The sequence below is a fragment of the Vombatus ursinus genome, unplaced genomic scaffold (genome assembly GCF_900497805.2).
Source record: "Vombatus ursinus unplaced genomic scaffold, bare-nosed wombat genome assembly UNPS02014779.1, whole genome shotgun sequence".
NCBI lineage: Eukaryota > Metazoa > Chordata > Mammalia > Diprotodontia > Vombatidae > Vombatus > Vombatus ursinus.
In genome coordinates, this window is record NW_020954557.1 from 26,269,875 (window position 1) to 26,281,509 (window position 11,635).

The window sequence follows — 11,635 nt, forward strand, 5'->3', positions numbered from 1 at the left end:
TGAGAACCATGACTCTGTAATGAAAGAGAGAGCCAAAGCTGGGCTGTCAAAAATACATGTATGTGCAGTGAAGAACAGAACTAGGGTTGGGGGATCAGGAGTTAGATAGAGGACTAGTGAGGCAGCACTCTGTGAATTTGACACTGGCAGCTACTCTGATGGGTCCCTTTAATTCTGACCAGCATGGGTACTCTCTTGATTGAGGCAGATTACAATATCCCCATGCCTTACCCTAGGTGAACTTCATGAATTGTTATGGTCAAAAATATACATTGCCTAGTGGCCAACCTTCTGGTGCAAATCCTCTTCAAACTTAACTACAATGGTCCTTGGGAAAGAGACAGAGCTGTACCTGAAGCTTTTCAAACTTGGTAGTACCTGCCAAAACTTGTGCTCTACAGGTACGTCCTTTAAGAGCTCAGAATCATCTCCACAGCACAATTCAGTCTCTAGTAGAACTTGAGTGGAGGTGAGCAGCTATAGGCAGATTAATCTGAAACTCCATATGAGAGGGTTTACTTGCCAAAGGATGAAACAGTTCTCATTTCGAGTTCATTTCAACTCTAAGCTCATTCCTAGCATCAAATCAAATCAAATTAGGAATAACACACAATAATGTGTTAAATCTATTTCTACAGGTATCATATCTCCCTACTCAACTATAAGGCTGATGAGGGCAGGCAATTTGTGTATTCCCTAAAGTTTAGTACAGTATTCTCCATGTAGGAGGTTCTTGATAAATGGTGATTTAGTCAAAATGAATTTATGTGAAAGCACTTTGAAAACTTAAAAACTATCCAAAGCATTATTATCGTTGTTAGACAGTACTGCCAGGCCCAATTAGTGTGAATAATGAATCTTATGAAGAGGTCATATCTATTCAAATTTGCTCTATTAGAAGTTATAATTATGTAAAATATGGTCACTGATTCCAGCCCAGTGGAAATTTACAGTACAAATTCAAATCATGCAAATACTTAGCAGGATTTATCATTCACACTAATTGGAACCTGGCTGTATGATATAAAGACATGACATCATGGCTAGAGGGATGACTTTGGTTTCAAGAAGACTTAGCTCTGACACACAATACCTACGTAGTCTAAAATATACTATCCACCTGGACAAGTCAATTAACCTCTCACTGTCCCAGGCAACTTTCCAAGACTATGTCTTTCAGATGAATTTGGCAAATTATATCAATGGTGGGAGTTTCTATTGCCTAGCCTGATCAGGGCAGCTAGGTGGTGCAGTGGGTAGAACTCCAGGCCTGGGTTCAGGTAAACTCATCTTCCTGAGTTCAAATCTGGCCTCAGACACTTACCAGCTGTGTGACCCTGAAACAATCATTGAGCCTCCATTTGCTTCAGTTTCCTCAAATGTAAAATGCTAGATAAGGAAATGGCAAACAGCTCCAATATCTTTGCCAACAAAACCTCAACTGGGATCATGAAGAGTCAGACACAACTGAAAAACAATTATACGACAAAGTCTGATAAAATCAGAGGTTTTGACAAAAAAAAAACCCAAAGATGATTGTGACACAGGATCCTTCAGTTCAAAAAGTTTTCAAGGTGTCACTAAATTCCAGAAAAACACAGTCAAGTAGTCAATTATAAGAATACATCAATCAATCAACTATTGGTTGAACACCTACCATGTTCAAGGCATTCTGCTAAGTTCTGTATAAAAGTAGTAAAATATATAGTTTCTGTTCTCAAGGAAATTCTAACTTGAAAGATGAAAAAATAAAACAAAATTAAATGAAAAATTAAAAGAATCAATAGAATAAGTAGTGTGTCTCACATGAAGAAAAGGAGGTCACTTTAGTTTGATGCTTGGTGAGGCATCAAAGGACAGGTAAAATGCACTGAGATGTAGAGGGTAAAAAGGGAGACACCATGCTAGGAAGTATGGTTTAAACAAAGGCATGAAGTAACAAAATATCTCTAGCTAACAGTGAATAAATGTGTCCAGCTAGAATGGAGGGTTCAAATAGAAGTACAGTAGGACCAAAGGTTAGAAAGGTAGGTTGGGAGTAGGTTGTGGAAAATCTTAAGTATCAAACTAAGACCTTGGACTTAATCTTCTCAGTAATGGAAGCCAGTGAAACTTTTCGTTTTAAATAAATGTGAAATGATAAAATTAGAGTTTCAAGAGGAACACTCAGGCAGCACTGTGCTGCACTATTGTAGCCTCCTAACTACTCTCCCTGCATTCAGCCTCTAAGCCCTTCTTTAATCTGTGTTCCAAATTTACGTTCCTAAAATGCATATCTGACCTCTTGTAAGCCTTAGCTGTCTTCAAGGTATATTTCAAATACTATGTCTTTCAAGATGCCTTCTACTGACTCCTGCAGCTATTAACTCCTTCACCTACCCCATCACCTTGTTTTTATTTAGAATGTATTTTGTTTTTAATTATCTATATGCATGTTGCCTCCTACCTACTCCAATAGACTGTAAGCTCCTTGAAGGCAGAGGCTTTTGTTTTTATATGCTCAGTGCCTACCATAATACCTGGCATAGGGTAGGTACAAAATATATGCTTATTGAACTAAATTTTATAGTCTTGGCATAAGGAGGTAAGGTAAGAAAAGGGGAAATATGAGATATTTCAAATATAAATTTGTAGAATTTAATAATTCATTCAATATTGTGCAGGGGTGCAAAGGAAAGGAAGAAACAAAATACAAACCTTTAAAGATTGGTTGACTGGAAAATTGCTCCCAAGAGAAGTGAAGTCAGGATTGATACATAGTTTAGTTGAAGTGATCATTTTAAAATATGGTTATTTGGAAGTAACTCCATGACATCAAAATAGAAGTATTCAATAATGGTTTTCCTTAAGTATATAGCTAATTTTGTCATTCCTTACTCAATAAATTCCAGTGGTTCCCTATTTCTTCTAGGATAAAATATTGAATCTTCAGTTTAGTAGACTCTTGATGAATGCTTATTGATTCATTGATTGTATAGGCAAGACCTATTGATTGTATATATTGCATATAGATTGGAACTATAGCTCTAGAGGAAGGCTAATGCAGAGAGTTCTCTCTATAAAGGCGATAGCTGAAGATATTGGAGTGGGTAAAAATTGACAATGGAGAGAATCTGCAAAGAGAAGGGAAGGGAATCCAATACATTTGCATGGGAAATTATGCTTTGATGATAAAAATTAATGTGTTGAACTACTAAATTTATGAAGGAAACTTTAAATAGAATTTAGTTCCATTTTTCAGGATTTTGTTGATCTGAATAAGAAAAATATGTACTTTGGCAGATTATCCTTTACCCAACACTTTAAAAGATTCTGGACTTCAAGGAAGAATCTGTAATAAAATTATCAGTCTTAATTGACCAGGGATTCTAAGGAGGCCCTTGAAAGATCTCTGGATTGAAAAAAAAAATTATAAGTGAGAAAAAACCTCAACAAGGGACAAAGTACATAATATTTTAATCTGACAGTCAAGAGAATCTCAACAAATGCTCATATTTCTTCTCTGCAATCGTCCCCCCAAAAACGTCTTGGCATTTGTTACAACTCAGATTAAGAGGCAGCAATGAGAGCCAATTTGGCTGATCAGATAAAAGTTACTTTTGCTGATTGATGAGATAAAGAATATTTTATCCATGAGAGTTCAAATTGATATATGTTGAGAACCTGACAATATTCACAAGAAGATGAAGAGAATGGTCTGTCCAGTAAAAATATACAAGTAAGAACTCTATGGACAGATAGTGAATTCTTTTGTACAAAAACAACATCTGAGAACCAGTATTACTAAGCAGAAGTATTGATGTTCTAAGAGTATATTTTCCATAAAGTCTTGGCTGTATTTTCCCTTGGGCTCATGAAGTGACATTTGCTCCAGAACCAACATGTATTACATAAAGTTCACTTTGGATGCTATACAGTAAAATTTAAGTTATCAATGCCAATGTAGAGGAACCATGGATAATAATTCAAAATGACAACATATAATAGAAAAATCATTTATATTTGGCTTTGAGCTATGTTTTTGTTCTTACATTTCTATGTGGGTGTGTCTGATGTTCTACATTCCCAATACTTTAAACTATATAGTGAAGTCATATTATGAAGACCTTGTAGTCAAAACCAACATCCTCTTCTCATTCTCCAGATTTGACATTGTTGACTACTCTCATCTTTTTGACAATTCAATGTCTAGGGCTACCCTGAGAGACATTATACTCTAATAATAATAATAACTGATATTGATAGTGAGATTTCATGGAAACCCTGGGCTTTCATAAGACATTTTGTAGTAAATGTGATTGACTTATTATTGACTTATGTATGCTCCATCACTTACAGTTAGGTCCCAACTAATATTATACTAAAACAAGAATAATCTCAAAGAGTTTTCAAATACTGCTCTAGATATGGTGATGCTTATTTCTTGGCTACTCTATAGCTAAATCTTCTGTCTTTCTGGGTTTCTCAACTTTCATTCTCAGGGGAAAAACACATTACTGATGCAGAGACTTATATAATATTAATTCATCCCTCTCTTCATTCATAGAAGATAATTAAGTGATTACCAAATGTTGGACATTGTTCATGTGTTGAGTTTAATTAATTAACAAGGTTTTTTTTGTTTTTGTTTTTATTGAGCAATTACAATATACTCAGTACTATGTTAGAAGCTATGGGGGAATATGGTAGTATAATATGATAGTTTTACAATCGAGGAATTTATAATCTAGGGAAGATTAAGTCTAGCATATGTCAGTGAATAAGAGTGATAACTAATATTTATATAGAATTCTATAAATATAACCTGAGATTGAATCCTGGGAATTTTCATAAGACTTACCTAACTGGTGGAAAGAATGATTAACTGACACTGTTCCTGTGTGAGAGGTAGAGCTGGTCAGAGCTTAGGACAGGAGAGTTCTTGATTCTGGCTTCAAGAGAGGGCACACAATTCTAGGCTCTCTTTATGGGATGGCCAGTATGAGAAAGAAAAAATGGAGGAAGAATCTTATTAATAGATGACCAATACCTCAAGAATATTACTATTTCCAGCTTGAGAGTTAGAGATTATAAGGAATTTTCCCCTTGAGTGAAATTGGGGACCCTTGAATGAGCTATGCTATCTCTCTCCAGTGGAAGAACTCGTTCATTCTATTTATTTTCTGTTATATTCCAATTTGTTTAACTTCTCGATTTGTTTGCAGTTAGCTTTTTAAAATTAAATTTTATTTTCTTAACTAACAGAAATCTATTTTATCTCCCTCATATCCTCAAAGAAAAACAAAAACAAAATTCTTGTAAAAATATGCACAGTTAAGCAAAATAAATTCCCTTATTGGTTGTGTACAACAGCTTCAATAAATTGCTTTATTTGCTACTCAATATTTGTGATGTCCTTTATGAAACTAGCACTTGATGAGTAGTTAAACAGTTTACATAAAAAGGTCATTTTCTGATAAATGTTGGAGATGTGGGAAAATTGGAATACCAATGCATTGTTGGTGGAGTTGTAAACTGATCCAACCAATCTGGAGAGCAATTTGGAACTATGTCCAAAGGGTTATAAAATTGTGCTTTGATTCACTTTGATCTTTTGATCTAGAAATACCACTCCTAGGTCTGTATTCCAAAGAGATAGTAAGAAAGGGGAAATGACTCACATGTACAAAAATATTTATAGCAGCTCTTTTTGTGGAGGCAAAGAATTGGAAATTGAGGGGATGCCCATCAATTGGGGAATAGATGAACAAGTTGTGGTATATGAATGGAATGGAATGCTATTGTACGATAAGAAATTATGGGCAGGAAGATTTCAGAAAAACCTGGAAAGACTTACATGAACTGATGCTGAGAGAGGTAAACAGAACCTGAACACTGTACACAGTAACAGCAACACTGTGTGATGATCAGCTATGATAGATTTAGCTCTTCTTAGCAATACAATTATACAAGACAATTCCAAAAGATTCATGATGGAAAATGCTAACCACATCCATAGAAAGAACTATGGAGTCTGAATGCATATTGAAACATACTATTTTCACTTTTTTTGTTTTTTGTTTTTTTCTTTCTCATGAGTTTCTCTCTTTTGTTCTGATTCTTCTTTCCTAACATGACTAATGTGGAAATATATTTAATATGGTTGTAATGTACCACCTATATCAGATTGTTTGCTTTCTTCGGGAGGGGATTGGGGAGGAAGGGAGGGAGAAAAATTTTGAAATCAAAATCTTGTAAAAGTGAGTGTTGAAAACTATCTTTACATGTAATTGAAAAAATAAAATACTACTGTGTGAAAAAGGTCATTTTCCTTAGACTTAAAATATTTAGGGAGCATACAGATACAATTATAATCTAATATAGTCTAATACCCCTCTTTGCCAGAGGCTAATGAGACACATCTAATTAAATTAAATGGTTGGCAGGGTACCATAATGTATCAAGAAATCTGAAATATGATATCAGGTTCTAGGCATCACAATTGAGAAGGGACATTGATAAACTGAAACTGTCCAATCTAGGGTGGCTTACATAGAGAGGAACCATATAATCATGCCAGAAGAACGAATTAATAAACAGCTTATATGCCAAGACCCAGAAGCAATTGAATATAAACATATAGAACCCAAAGATTCCAACTACTTGGGTGAAGATTTATTATTCATCAAAAACTGATGAGAAAACTAGGAAGGTCTGGAAGAAATGAGGTTTAGAACAACATCTCACACCACATACCACAATAATCTACAGATACATTTCTAAAAACTAGATACAAAATGCCATTTCATAGATTAGGGAAGAAAGGAAACTTTCAAAATTATGAGTTGTAGAAAAGTTCTTGGTGAAACAATGAATAAAGAAGATCACAGGAGAGAAAATTAACAATTTTGATTCTATAAAATTAAAAAGGTTTGGGGCAAATAATTCAAAGAATTATAATTAGAAAGTGGGAGACAGATCTAAGATGATAGAGTAGAAGGAACACTACAGTCAAGTTCTCCCAGCATTCCCTTCCAAATAATTTTAAAATAAGAGCTCAAATCAAATTCTGGAGTGGGATAGCCAACAAAAGATTGGGTTGAGACATTTTTCCAGCACAAGAAAACATAAAAGGGCAGAGAGGTCAATGACACTGCGGTGGGGACTGGCCCAGAACAAATTCAGTTGCAACCATAGGAACACTGGAACATTAGAGGTGGCCCCAATAGCAACATAGCAGCAGTCTCAGGAACTCTTAGCCTAGAGAATTGGAAAACTAGTCAGAAAGAGATTGCACAGGACCTCTGTTCTGGGACTGGGTATGATACCAGATAGAGTTTGGCAACTCCATTGCACCCATCCAATCCCAGATCTCAGTTCCAGGGTAGAAAGGCATTCTTGCAGTCTCAAGAAAGCAGGGGCTCTAGTTACAATTCCTGCTAGTGCTTACAGATGCAAGGGAGTAGGGGTCCTGACTGGGTAAAGACCAGAGTGCATACAGAAGAGCAGTGACCACACTTCTCCCTGGATCACACCACCTTGGAAGCACTGAAAACATTCAATTTCCCAGAACTAGCTGTGAAAACAGCAGTGCAGTGTTTCTGGGCCACTTTTCAGGGGTGGCCAGAGTGATACCTTACCAAGTAGAGGATTATGAGGAGCTCTTCACCATTGGTACCGGCTAAGAGCTGCTGCCAAAACATACAGAGGAAGAGTGATGGCAAGATATTTGTTTGGAAAGAATTTAACTGTGACTCTATGACAGGAGCTGAGAAACAAATGCTTGTTTCTGAAGTGAATTTGCTCCATGAACTGAAATATCCAAATATTGTCCAATACTATGATAGTATTATTGATAGATCCAATACAATACCCTTTATTGTAATGTAATATTGTGAAGGAGGGGGTCTGGCTAATATTATAGCAAAATGCACCAAAGAAAGATATTACTCAGGTAAAGATTTTATTCTCCATGTAATGACTCAGCTGACCTTGGAGCTAAAGGAATGTTATAGATGAAGTGATGTTGGGCATACTGTGTTGCACTGGGACCTGAAGCCAGCTGATGTTTTCCTGGATAGCAAGCAAAATGTCAAATGTGGAGACTTTGGGCTGGCTAGAATATTAAACCATGATCCAAGTTTTGCAAAAACATTTGTTTGTACATCTTATTACATGTCTCCAGAACAAATGAATTACATGTCCTATAATGAAAAGCTTGATATCTGGTCATTGAACTGTTTGCTGTATCAACTGTGTCCCTTAATACTTCCTTTTACAGCTTTCAACCTGAAAGAATTTGTTGAAAGGATCAGAGAAGGAAAATTCAGTCAAATTCATATCATTACTTAACTGAATTGAATGATTATAACCAAGATGATAAATTTGAAGGATTGCTGTTGACTGTCTGTCAAAGAAATTCTGGAAAACTCTCTGATAGCTCAGTTGGTAGCTGAAGAGCAAAGAAGAAATTTAGGAGGAGAGGGCGATGATCAGGAGAGCCAGAAAAGCTTCAGAATTTAGGCGCTGCAATGATTGAACTGAGACTAAAGTAACTTCAATTGCAGAAGAGAGAGAAAGCCGTCAAAGCAAGAGAAGAAAGGCTAGAACAGGAGTAGGGAACCTGCGGGCATTGAGGCCACTTACGGCCTTCTAGGGCCTTAGACGCAGCCTTTTGATTGAGTCCAAGTTTTACAGAACAAAACTTTTTATTAAGGGGATTTGTTCTATAAAGTCTAGATTCAGTCAAAAGGTCAAACTTGAGAACTTAGAGGGACACACATGGTCCCAAAGCCACAGGTTCCCCATAAGGAATGTGAACTTTGGGTCTGGGAGAGACTTGCAAAAGACAAATTCATCAGAGCTGAAAATTTATTGAAAAATTATAACCTGTTAAAGGAGCAGATGATCTTGGCATTGAAAAATAGCCCAGAGCCACTTGATTTTCCCTCATCTTTAACCAAGAAGAAAGTTCATTTCATTCAGGAAAGTAAAGAGAATGTCCTCAGTGGCAAGAACTCTGAGAATTATCACACCAACAAGTCTAAGTGCAGGGACTTGAAGAGACTATCTGCTGCTCAACTGCATGCTTAATCCCTGTATGAACTGGAAAAAAAAACTACCAGCTTAAGAGCAGAAAGATTCTGGGTATATGCTGACTAATGCTGCTAAAGACTGTACAATATTTACCATTGTGACCATGATAGAGATTGATATTTAACTGCTATGTCTGATATACTCGGTTCTGTGAGCCATGTCCTTGTTTTATCGTATCAAAACAAGTGGGAAATGTTTTTTTTCCTGTTCTTTAGGTTTTTAAAAAACTAGTAGCTAAGAACTATATCTTAAAACCAGAAGGCAAAATAGAAAATAAAAAAATTCACCAATCAGTCTTGAAAGAGATCTCTAAATGAAAACTGCCAGGAATATTATAGTCGAATTCCAGAGTTCTCAAGTCAAGAGGAAAATACTAAAAGCATCCAGAAAGGAACCACCCAAATATAGGAGGGCCACCGTCAGGATCACACAAGCTTTAGGAATTACCACTTTAAAGGAGTTGAGGGCTTGGAATATGATATTCCAGAAACCAAAGGAGTTAAGACTACAACCTAAAATAATCCACTCAGAAAAACTGAGTACAATCCAGCAGGGAGTAATTTTTTTAATGAACTAAAGGTCTTTCAAACATTCTTGATGAAAAGACCAGAACTGAATAGAAAATTTGACATTCAAATATAAGTCTCAAGAGAAGCATAAGAAGGTAAACAGGAAAGGGAAATCATAAGGAACTTAATAAGGTTAAACTGTTTACATTCCTACATGGGAAGATGATACTTGTAACACATAAGAATGTTCTCATTATTAGGGCAATTAGAAGGAGTATATATAGACAGAGGGCACAGGTCTGAGCTGAATATGAAGGAATGATATCTAAAAAAATAAAATTAAGAGATGAGAGAGGAATGCACTGAGAGAAAGGGAAAGGGAGAGGTAGAATAGGGTAAATTATCTCACATAAAAGAGACAAGAAAAATCTTTTACAGTGGAGAGGAAGAGTGGGGAGGTGAGGAGGAGTGAGTGAACCTTACTCTCATCAGAATTGGTTTAAAGGGGGAATAACATACGCACTCAATTGGGTATAGAAATCTATCTTACCCTACAGGAAAGTAGGAGGAGAAGTGGATAAGAGAGGGATGGGTGATGGCAGGGAGGGCAGATTGGGGGAGGGGGTAGTCAGAATCAAAACACTTTTGAGGATGGACAAAAGTGAGAGAGAACAAAATAAACACCAGGGGATAGACTTGAGGGAAATACAGATAGCAAGAGTAACTGAAAAAAATGTGAAGCAAGTTTCTCTGATAAAGGCCTCATTTCTCAAACATGTAGAGAACTGAGTCAAATTTATAAAAGTAAGAGCCATTCTTCAATTGACAAATGATCAAAAGATATGAACAGTTTTTAGATGAAGTAATCAAAGCTATCTATAGCCATATGAAAAAAAAATGCTCTCACTATTGATTGCAGAAATGCAAATTAAAATAACTCTGAGGTACTATCTCATACCTATTGGATTGGCTAATAGGACAGAAAAGGAAAATGACAAATGTTGGAAGGGATGTGGGGAAAATGAGACATTAATGTATTGTTTGTGAATTTGTGAACTGATTCAACCATTCTGTAGAGCACTTTGGAACTATGCCCAAAGGGCTACAAAACCATGCATACCCTTTGATCTAGCAATACTGCAACTAGGTCTATATCACAAAAGAGATAAAAAACAAAAAGGAAAAGGACCTATACATCCAAAAATATGTATAGCAACTCTTTTCTGGGGGCAAAGAATTGGAAATTGAGGGAATGCCCATCAGTTGGGGAATGACTGAACAAATTATGGTATGTGATTATGATGGAATACTATTGTGCTATAAGAAATGATGAGCAGTATGCTCTCAGAAAAACCTGGAAAGACTTACATGAACAGATCAAAATCGAGTGAACAGTGTACAAAGTACCAGCAATACTGTAAAATGATCAGCTGTGAATGACTTAGGTATTCTCAGCAATACAATAATCCAATAACAATACAACTCTGAAGGAATTACGGTGAAAAATGCTATCCATCCCCAGAGAAAGAACTGATGGTATCTGAATACAGAATGAAGTACACTTTTTTAACTTTATTTTTTTTTTTTTTTAGGCAATTGGGGTTAAGTGACTTGCCCAGGGTCACACAGCTAGTAAGTGTCAAGTGTTTGGTCTGAGGCCAGATTTGGACTCAGGTCCTCCTGACTTCAGGGACTGTGCTCTATCCACTGCGCCACCTAGCTGCCCCCAACTTTATTTTTTCTTGATTTTTTTTTTTGGGCATAAGTTTTCTTTCACAACACGACTAATATGGAAATGTTTTGCATTACTACACATGTATAACTTATATTGAATTGCTTGCCTTCTCAATGAGGAGGGGTGGGGAAGGAAAAAGGAAAAAAATTTGGAACTCAAAGATTTAAAAGCAAATGTTAAAAATTGTTTTTACATGTAACTGGGGGAAAATAAAATACTAAATAAATTAAAAAAAGAAACCCACAGGGTTCTAAATTCTGCACAGTTCCCTGAAGAGAGAAGACAACTCTGAGAAGAAGCTAACATGTAGTATTGC

At 36.1% G+C, this 11,635-nt stretch overlaps 1 pseudogene; it reads left to right on the forward strand.

Annotated features, from left to right (window-relative positions):
- The first annotated feature begins 322 nt into the window (after positions 1 to 322).
- LOC114045842 lies at positions 323 to 9,137 on the forward strand (annotated as a pseudogene).
- Positions 9,138 to 11,635: the final 2,498 nt, after the last annotated feature.